Source organism: Emys orbicularis, chromosome 11, assembly GCF_028017835.1.
Source record: "Emys orbicularis isolate rEmyOrb1 chromosome 11, rEmyOrb1.hap1, whole genome shotgun sequence".
Taxonomy (NCBI): domain Eukaryota; kingdom Metazoa; phylum Chordata; order Testudines; family Emydidae; genus Emys; species Emys orbicularis.
In genome coordinates, this window is record NC_088693.1 from 5835203 (window position 1) to 5845602 (window position 10400).

General features: G+C 46.5%; 1 non-coding gene across 1 annotated transcript; it reads right to left on the bottom strand.

The window, feature by feature from the left end:
- Nucleotides 1-7575: 7575 nt before the first annotated feature.
- Nucleotides 7576-7648, bottom strand: TRNAR-UCU (transfer RNA arginine (anticodon UCU)). Its single transcript has one exon. It is a non-coding gene; the product is annotated as a tRNA-Arg (tRNA).
- Nucleotides 7649-10400: the final 2752 nt, after the last annotated feature.

Genomic DNA, 10400 nt, shown 5'->3' on the forward strand with positions numbered 1-10400 from the left:
GCCGTGAGAAGCTCCTCCACTCCCAGCAGGATGGCTCTTGCCTGGCACCAACTGTGCTTGCTGTCTCACTGCTCTCGCTCGCTTTCCATGTCAGAGTGAGTATCCAACAGCCAATGAAAACCAGTTTGAATTGGGGATGCATCATACACGGTATGGTTTCTGTTCCCCACATAGATGAGCATAAGCCTGAGAATCAGGGTTTCCAATGGGAATTCAAAATGGGAAGTTTGTTTACTGTGGACTGGCTCCATGAACTTTCTAGTCCCAGTATATGCAAAGTGATTTATAAACCACCCCTTGTTCTAAGACTATCTTCATATTTCCTTCTGGAAAAGTAATTGCATCCCTTGGGTATGTCCCCTTGAGAAATAAGCAGTATATTAATATATCACTATTAGAGATATCCCTGAATCAAACACAAGGATTCTAGTCCCAGGGGCATAGCCACGGGTTGGGCTGGGTGGGCCACGGCCCACCCACTTAGCATCCAGGCCCATCCAAATCTGAGCAGGGGTATAGTGCTGCCACAGCAGCCTGGAGAATCACTCAGGCCCCTGAAATCCAGGATGGAGCTCTGCACCTGCCCTTCAGAAAGCTACGCTCCAGCAGCTCTGCCGTGCCATTTTCTGAGATGCCGCATGCACGTGCGCAGCTCGGCAGGTGAAGCCCTTTGTCTGGGGGCACCAGGGCTAGGAAGAGGGCATGGCATCAGGGGAGAAGCTGAGCTAGCAGGTGCTCGTGGCTGCCTGTTGGCCAACGGCGTTCTCCGCACGGCTCATCCCCTGCATGGCTGGAGGCAGCGGCCAGGCCGGTCTCGCTGCAGCGCTCCCAGGAGAGGATGCACTTTACTGGGCCATTCAGTACAGAGTCCGGGCCACGTTGTGCACCAGGCAAGCCCCTGTTCATGCCCCTGAAGCGCAGCCGGAGCTGACCCTGCACAGGGGCCATACGCAGGGCCGGTGCTACCATTAAGGCAAACTAGGCGGTTGCCTAGGGCGCCAAGATTTGGGGGCGCAAAAAAGCGATGCCCCCAATTTTTTTTTTACAGCGTTCCTGAGCTGGGCTGCCGGTGGCGCGCTGACACGTGCAGCTCAGACTCCCTATCCCAGTGCAGCGGCCGCTCCATGCAATTATTGTCATTGCCGGCAGGGGCGGTGTGCTCGGGGAGGGGGCGTAGCAGAGGTGAGCTGGGGTGGGGAGCCCTGCGGCAGCTCCCCCCCCTGCGGCAGCTCCCCACCCCAGCTCACCTCTGCTACGCCCCCTCCTCGAGCACGCGGTCACCGCTCCACTTCTCCCGCCTCCCAGGCTTGCGGCGCCAATCAGCTGTTTGACACTGCAAGCCTGGGAGGAGAGGAGAATTAGAGCGGGGGCGGCGAGCTCGGGGAGGAGGCGGAGCAGAGGTGAGCTGGGGTGGGGAGCTGCTGCACGGCTCCCCGGGGGGGGGGGGGGAAAGCTGCTGTGGGGGAGGGGTGCCTCAGGGCGGAGGGGGGGCGGGGAGCTGCCACAGGGCGGGGGGGGGGGGCGCAAAGTGGAAGTTTCGCCTAGGGCGCGAAACTTCCTTGCACCGGCCCTGGCCATACGGCCTGTAGGAGACAAGCCCACAGCTGAACGGCAGCTGCCCATACCCCGCAACGAGGCAACGGCTCCCTCTCTTCCCCCGCTGCAGAGTCAGGGCGCAGCCAAGGGGATCAGCGTTCCCCGCCCCAGCCAGGCTGCACTGCCAACCAGCATGGGCAGTGAACAGCACAGTCTGTCATTGCCCGTCCATCCGAAAGTCGGGACCCACCCAAATTTCCACTCCTAGCTAGGCCACTGGGTCAGCACACTGGACTGTTGAGTGTTTTGCCTGAGGGTTAGCTTCTAGCACCCTTCATGGAAGTAGCACCCAGGGGATTTCTTACTGAAGACAATGGGACAGCGCATGAGTAAGGACTGAGTTAACAATGAGTACGGGCTTTGGGATTTGCCTTTGGGACAGCTGAAGTACTGGAATGAATAGTAAGTGGGGAAAATACTATTATTACAACAAATAAGCAAGTGATTATCTTCCCTGGAAAGGCCTCTATTTAATGCTGCCTCTAATCTTTTCTTCCCCTTCAATAATTATCCTCTTCATTGAGTCAAACATGCAGAAACATTATCCCGCTGCGCAGCGGCTCCGATTTCCAAATCAACACCCGGGAGATAAAAGCTGCCTTCACTTAAAACTGTCTTTACTTTTCATTCCTGAGGCTGGGGCAGAGTTGTCTGAGGCCAGAGGTGGGGTTTAGCAACCATCTCCTGGCATAAGTGCCATCCTTAAAGCCTTTGATTTGTACCAACACCTAGTGAGTGAAATTACCGCTGGGCATTCAGTTGAGGAGAGCAACAGGCTTCTCACTGCTTAAAGAGCAGCTGACACTTCAGAGTTTAGCAAGACATGCTGTTTAGGAGCAGTTCTGCTTACCACGGCTATATTTTCTCTGTCTCTTTCTAAGGCCATTTCCGGATGCCAGAAATTTAGGCTCCAGCCCTGTATTCTGAGCTGTGCAATAGGCAGCCAGCATGAGGTGGAGTGGTTTATAATGTGACCCATCTCCAGGGTGGAAGCAGATCCTCTACCTTCCCACCCATGTCTTGTCTCTACCTACATACTGTGGTCAGGTTCTTTTTTTTTTTAAGGGTTCAGTCCTTTGGGCTGGACTCTCACTGACTTCAATGTGAATATCACCTACTCGGCCTCCCATTATGCCACAGGTGGTAGGTATTTCTATTCTTGTCTTAGGCTCAAGCATGGAAAGCCATGCCAAAAAATAATAATCCCCTAACAAAACAGAACTGCACTTAGACCCAAGTCAGTGCAACAATCAATCATACCAGTTTGCATAGGAGCCTATTTTCCTGATTTAAGGCCGGATTTCTTTTTATTTTAAATGTTGCTCAGTGAAACCAGCTTTGCCTAGAGGTTATGCCCGGTCAAGATGTTCAACCAATCTTGGACCTTTTCAAGTGAAGCGTTAGGTGTTTATCTCTTGCTCTTTGCAAAACTTGCTTACAATTTCATTGTCACTTGACATTCTGGTCAGAAATGTATGCACTGTGGCCTCGATTCAACAAGCTGCTTGAGCATGTAACGAACTAAGCATGTGGGTCAACAGCGCCATTCAGCTGCTTGGGGCGATACAAACTGAACTGCCGTGCTGAACCAGGGCTTATATCTTTTTGTCCTTTAAATATTTAAGTAGAAACTCTGGGTGAAGTTCCTGTGGCTTCCCAGGTGTGCTGTGGCAAAGTGGTATGTAGAGGGTGTTAGGGTTCCACGTGATGACCTCATGGGGATAGGGCATGAGGTTCTACAGGAATCCTAGGGGTGCAGTAAAGTGACCTATAAAGTGTCTTGATTTTAGATGCAAAAAACTTTGATGGAAAATGTCCTACTGATGGCATTTTCATGGTTTGTCACTGAGATGTTACAAGGTGGAAACCAGCACTTCTGTCCTGCTCTTAGTGAAGACAACATCTCTGGGCATGGCCCCACCCCAGACACAAGATGATTACAGTTAAACAAAAGGATCACTACTGTAATTCATGATCTGTTTCATGACAACACTATGCTTTTCCTTTGCAGAATGGTATGTCAGTGTGCAGTACTACTCAATGTGCTCATGCCTTTATCTAGAGAGAGACACTCAACAGGCCCCATGGCATATTTCATGCAACCGATTCCCTGATACTGCAGGGGCCTCGGGCATTGGTGGCACCTCAGTCTCCTCTGTTCTCTGCCTGTGGCACACAGCACGTTAGTGTGAGGATTGTGAAACTTGAATTTAACCCAGTTGATTGGGCTAAACACAGGAGAGGGTGGGTGAAGTGTAACAGTCTGTGGTATACCAGAGATCAGACTAATCTAAGATCCCTTCAGGCATTAAACTCTATGAAATAGATGAGAGAACAGTTCACACTCCATGCTTATGCAGCCACTTCCAACAACCATGACAATTAGTGCAAGTTATGGTGGTGGTTTCTGTGAAGTGGATTCCTATTAAGAACCAGAACACATGTTTGACACAGAGGCCATTGAAACGAGAAAGCAGTGCAAAGATAGGTTGGATTGTAACTAGTGTTTCTAGGAAACTTTCATGGAAAATTTCAACTTTTTTCATGAAAAATTGAAATCTGACAAATTTCAGCCAAAATTTTTCTGCTGAAAACCAAAGCGTTTGCTTTGGCAGTGCCACTCTGGCGCTGCATGGGAAATGTAATTCAGCTGCCTCATGTCCCCCTTTCTGCTGTGTGGGTCGGCTGCATAATCAAGCTGCAGCTCCCAGAATTCACCGTGGTCTTCCCTCTTGCTGAGTCACTGTGATGCATCATTTGGGTCACTGGACGCAATGCATCATGGGAGATGTAGTCCAGCTGGTAGACAAGAATGAGGACATGAGACATTACAACTCCCATGAGGTACTATGCCATCATTTCCACATCAAAAGTCAAAATATTCCATGGAAGGCAGACTTTTTCCAAAAATATTCATTTAATCAAACCAGTTTCTATAGAAAATTTTCAATCAGCCCTAGTTATAACCCAGTCCAAGGAGCTGCACTCCTAGTACAGTTCCCAAGACTGATCTTTTTCCTCATGAGTCCAGATCCTAAGCTCATAGAAAAACATCACTTGACTTCAATCGATTTCAGTGGGCTCAGGACCCTAATCCTTTGTTAGCCCAATTTGATAGGCTCAGTTTTGCACACTCAATTCTGATTTCTTCTTTAACATCTCTGGGAAGCTCACTTACATTGTACAGAATGGCTGTTTGATTCCCACAGTCATTCCAACCAATTGCTCTTTTTCTTCCCACTAGGCATAAAATTGGCCTGAGCAGTGATTTGTTATTCGGACACCCAACGTGATAGAGCAGTGTCCTTCAAACACCATCTTCCTCCCAGTGTTTTCCATCATCATGCTCAGATTCCAATTGGTATCTGTGGCGGAGCCATATAGCCTTGAGAGCCTGTATCAAAAGTGGCATATCAAACACAGCAGGCTACCTTTTTGCTGGCCTAAACTGGCATAGCTCCAACAAGTCAATAGAATTGCACCAATTTACATTAGCAGAGAATAGGCTGCATTATCTTTGGAAGATAGCACACTCTTACAACCTTTCAGACTGATGCTGCTCCCCTTAAAGTCAATGAGAATTTTGACTTTGGGTTGGAATCAGTACATGCATGTAAAAATGTATAGATCTGGAAAGGAACTTAAACTTTTGGAGAATTAGGTTTAGGGAGCTGGTTAATGAACCGCTTCTTTTCCCCAGCGAGCTGGGGAATGTTGCTGGATTATCACAGACCTTCAAGTTTTCAGTATCTTTTCTTATTAGAGAGATGGTTAATGAGCTCCAGCTAGTAGAGGAGGAAGAAGTGACCCCTCAGTGCAAACATTAAGGCTTTCTAGTCAAGGTGGCTTCAAAGGTACGTTTCTCCCCCTGCATTGAACCCCCGAGAGATCCTGCCACTGAGCAAACTTTTGCACACTAGGTGCTGCTTAAGGTTCATGGCAAAGAAAAGCATCCCAGAAAAGGAAGAGGGATATAATCAGAGTGGGAATAGATTAGAAAGGTCAGGCAAGGTAAGGATGAGATGTGAGAGGAAAAGTCAGATATTGCTGAGAAATAGGTAGCAACATCAAGCACTGAGATGCAGCCTGGAGGTGGCAGGGGGGCCCCCACTGAATGTATTTCTATACATCCCAGAATCCTATTTGGAATTAAGCTATAGATAGCAATGCTGTTAGGTGAAATGTGTAGGGCTGGATTCATTCCAGCCCCAGAGCTGTACATGGCCCAGGAGAAAGGGGTGGGTGTCAGAGAGCTGGTTACAGCTGAGGGGGGCGACCTCCAGCATCATTTAAAACTGCTGCTCGGGAGCTCATAACTACCGCACCCGCCAAGAGTCCTTGATGGAACTGATGCCAGTGGAGGATTGGCATAGAAGAGCTCTACTCAACCACACCTCTCCAGCACATGACACTCTCATCACTGGCTGCAGCACAGTTCAGAGTGTCAGGGAGTTCCCTCGCAGCATGGAAATCTGCAGCAAAATGATGGTCCCTTTACGGCACTTGGATGATGTAATGGAGTTGTAATGCACAAGAGAATCTGGCCCATATCATATAGATGTGCAATAAAAGGAAACCTATGTTTTCCGAAACACTGAAAATAAATCTGATCCGTTCCCATGTCGCTTGTCACTCAACACAAGGGTTGGGTGAAACAACTCACATCAACCTTTGCTTGTTTCTGGAATTGAACCAGAACCAAATTCTCTGTAACATACAATAGGCATTTTGCCACTGGCTTTCATCTTCATGTGCCTAGTTTGGACGCAGACTATAATTGCTGAAATAAGGTGAGAAAGGTCCATTCTTGTGACATATCTGGCTCTAGCATTAATTGAAAGTACTAAAAATCTTGTTACAAGGCAGCTTCTGCTGACTTTTGGAGACCCATAAGGTTTGGACAGGTTCAGGTGTTTCCAATAATCTTCCAAAGATTTGGAGCGCATATCTGAACAGAGCCTGAAGCGCAAAACATTTGAGGTTCATCCCATGATTACAGGCCATATTCTGTCACCTGATACGCTCATGCAAATCCCATTGCTGCAAATAGGAGTTTCCTGCAGTGTTCACAAGGACAGAAAATGGTTCTGACTATGGGATCCATGCCAGCTTGCAAAGCTGAGTGGCATGAATCAGCGCTATCACTTACATAGCACTTTATCTTCAAAATGCTTTGCAAACAATAACTTATTACTTACATAGCGATTACCCCATTTTAGAGATAAGGAAGCCCTGGCAGTGGCTGAGTGACTTGGTCAAGTCTATAGAGGGAGCCAGTGTCAGAGCCTGTGTTAGAATCTGGGAGTTCCTTGCTCCCATTCCTATACTCAGACCACTATATCATACCATGGTGAAGGACATATTAAAATATCTTGGAGAGACCAGAGATAAAAGGTTAGCCAGACAGAAACAAACTAATTCATAAAAGTATGGCCTGCTTTTAGAGACAACTTTCAGAGTTAGCAGATTGACCCCTGGAAGATTTCCGCTGTGTTGAGAGTCAACATCCCAGTTCCATCCTGGCCTTTGTGTCGTGGCAGGAGACCATTCTCCTGTGACAACTGCCACTTCCAGTTGATGTTATCCTGTAAGTGATCATGATACTTTACTGAAGTCCCAAATTCCAAGTTCCCAGTCAGCCTCCATTGCAAAAAAACATGTTTTTCTAATAAATGCATATTATGGTTTTCCCTTATTTCTAACTAAGGCAATACCATCTGTTCTGGATGAAAGCAAGAGATATACCTATCTCATAGAACTGGAAGCGACCTTGAAAGGTCATTGAGTCCAGTTTTCCTGCCTTCACAGCAGGACCAAGTACTGTCCCTGACAGATTTTTGCCCCAGATCCTTAGATGGCCCTCTCAAGGATTGAACTCAATCCTGGGTTTAGCAGGCCAATGCTCAAACCACTGAGCTATTCCCCCCCCCCCAATAAGACCAAGGTTTCCTTGCATTATACAGGAAGAAAGTAGTTTTTCACCCCAGATGGGACTTGAACCCACAATCTCTGACTTAGAAAGCCATTGCCTTATCCATTAGGCCACTGGGGCTCCTGTAGAAAAAGAAAAGATTTATGACTGATTAATGTCTATTTAATGTGAGTAAGTCATCAAAATTCTTACTCTTGTTTTGGTCTGTGCTTGCAGATAGAACAATTAAAAAAGGGGTTCTCTGTTCAGCTCTGCACTGCTCTAGCTGCATCAGGAAACCATAGGAGTTAAAAACTGTGGTTACACAAGGCTGTGTACAATATATTTCTTTCCAGATACTCCTGTTTAGTCATAAATGAGTATAAATGAAGCATGACAAGCAATTTGCTGCATGGTAGGCGATATTAATGACATGACACATTTGTACCTACTTGTGTGATCTGATTTTTTGAGTGTGACAAATTACAGTAGCGAGTGCCTTGTGTCAATAATGACCTCTTCTGTACTCCGTTATGTTGGGTTATCCATTTTTGTCCCTACAGTTATAGCTGGGTGTGACATTATCTGATTAAAATAGGACCATGTAGATCATTGTTGCTACAATTGCAACAAATCTTATACAAAGTTTGTCAAGTAAGGGGTCAATAGAAAAGTTATGATTTGCAGAATCTGATTATGCTATTTGCATGCATCTATCATTTTTGTATCTGAAGTTATGAATATTAACTATGTACCTGTATTTTAAATGCTTGCTCCTGTAGTAACACCAACAAGATGTTTAGCCAGCACATTGTGAAATAACTATTCAAGTTGAATGGCCCATCAACAGGGCCGGCTCCAGGGTTTTTGCCGCCCCAAGCGGCAAAAAAAAAAAAAAAAAAGCCGCGATCGCGATCGCAATCTGTGGTGGCAATTCGGCGGGAGGTCCTTCGCTCCGAGCGGGAGTGAGGGACCATCCACCGAATTGCCGCCGAATGGCTGGAAGTGCCGCCCCTCTCCAGAGTGGCCGCCCCAAGCACCTGCTTGGCAAGCTGGTGCCTGGAGCCGGCCCTGCCCATCAAAGAACACTTAACACACAATGAAAGACGCCTATCTACACGTAATGGACTTTCCTGTGAACATTCTATCTAGAGTATGGGTAATGGCCTTTGCTATGACTAAGCGAAGTCGGCATAGACACGTGACTTGCCCACGTGACTCCAAAATCCATCTTGTTACCTGTATTTTTCCTGTGCAGAGGGCTTTCTTGAAACAATGGGTTTCTCTTCACTTGGAAGAAGCTATAAAAGACCCTGGGAACATCTCCATTTTGCCTCTTTCCTGCTCAAACCTCTGGACTATGAACTTATACTAATGGGAGTATTATAACCAAGGGACGGAGGACCTTCCAATGATTTGGAAACAACCAGAGACTTAACAAGCCAACAGTTTATTCCATCACTGCTACAAGCCTGATCCAAGAACTTTGCCTTTATTGTATGTATTCGATTCCTTTAGCCAATTTTAACTCTCACCTTTCTTTCTTTTTATAAATAAACCTTTAGATATTAGATACTAAGGGACTGTCAACAGTGTGATTATTGGGTAAGAGCTGAGTTGTATATTGACCTGGGTATGTGGCTGATCCTTTGGGATCAGAAGAACCCTTTGGTTGATGAAATTGGTTATAAATAACCATCACTCATTAAGTCTAGTGTCTTTGGCGGTGAAACAAGGACCAGAATGCCTAAGGAGACTGCTTTTCTGACTTCTTGTTAGCCAGTGTGGTGAAACAGAAGGTTACTTTTGTTGCTGGTTTGGTATATCTTATGGGACAATAACCACCAGTTTTGGGGTGTGTCTGCCCTATTTCTCAGCAGTTTGTCCTGAATTTGGTATTCTCAGTTCTGACCCACTGAGGCACGGTGACACTGGTCAATCTACTGATGGAGAAAACTTTATTCAATGGATTTTATTCTTATCAGTTTGTGAAATGCCTGCAAAACTATGATTTTCATGAACCTGCTCTCTATTCATAATTTTTCAACCAATAGTTCTAGCCTACACTACAAGGGCCTTTAGGTTCTCTCCACTGACACTGATCCAAAGCCACTGTCGTTAATGGAAGGACTCCAACTGACTTCCATGGGCTTTGAATCAGATCTATATTCCAGCATTTGGAGTTATTTAATAATCCTGAGAGATGCTGGGTACCTCTGGTCTTGAGGTCAGAGAGGCTGAACTAGAGGTGCTAGGGACAGAGAGGTACAATGACAAGGCTTTCCAGGACACAGTAGAATGGTCCCACCCCCAGTCTGACAGCCTCTGTGCTGTTGAGGAGGATGAAAGTCCTAGGGGAAAAGAACATCAAACTGGAGAGGAGGGAAATGATCCCATAGTTGGGACCCTCCTTCCAGATGATGTTATGGTATCCCCTCACACGGAGGATACCCCTCCAAGGGAGGAAATCCCTGTTGTTAGGAAGAGATCTGGTAATAGTAATGGGGGATTCAATTTTTAGAAATATAGATAGTTGGGTTTGTGATGTCTGGGGGAACCAGTTGGTAAATTGCCTGCTGCGTGCAAAGGTTGAGGACCTCTTGAGATATCTAGACAAACGTATGTGCAGTGCTGGGGAGAAGCCGCATGTCATGGTACACAGAGGTATCAATGACATAAGGAAAGGTAGGAGAGAGGTCCTGGAGGCCACATTTAGTCTGCTAGGTAAGAGATTAAAGACCAGGATGTCCATGGTAGCATTCTCTGAAATGATTCAAGTTCCATACATAGGGCTGGTTAGACAGGCAGACATTCAGGGTCTCAATGTGTGGATGAAAAGGGTTTTAAGTTTATTAGGATCCTTTTGGGAAAGGAAAAGCCTGGTTACCCTAGC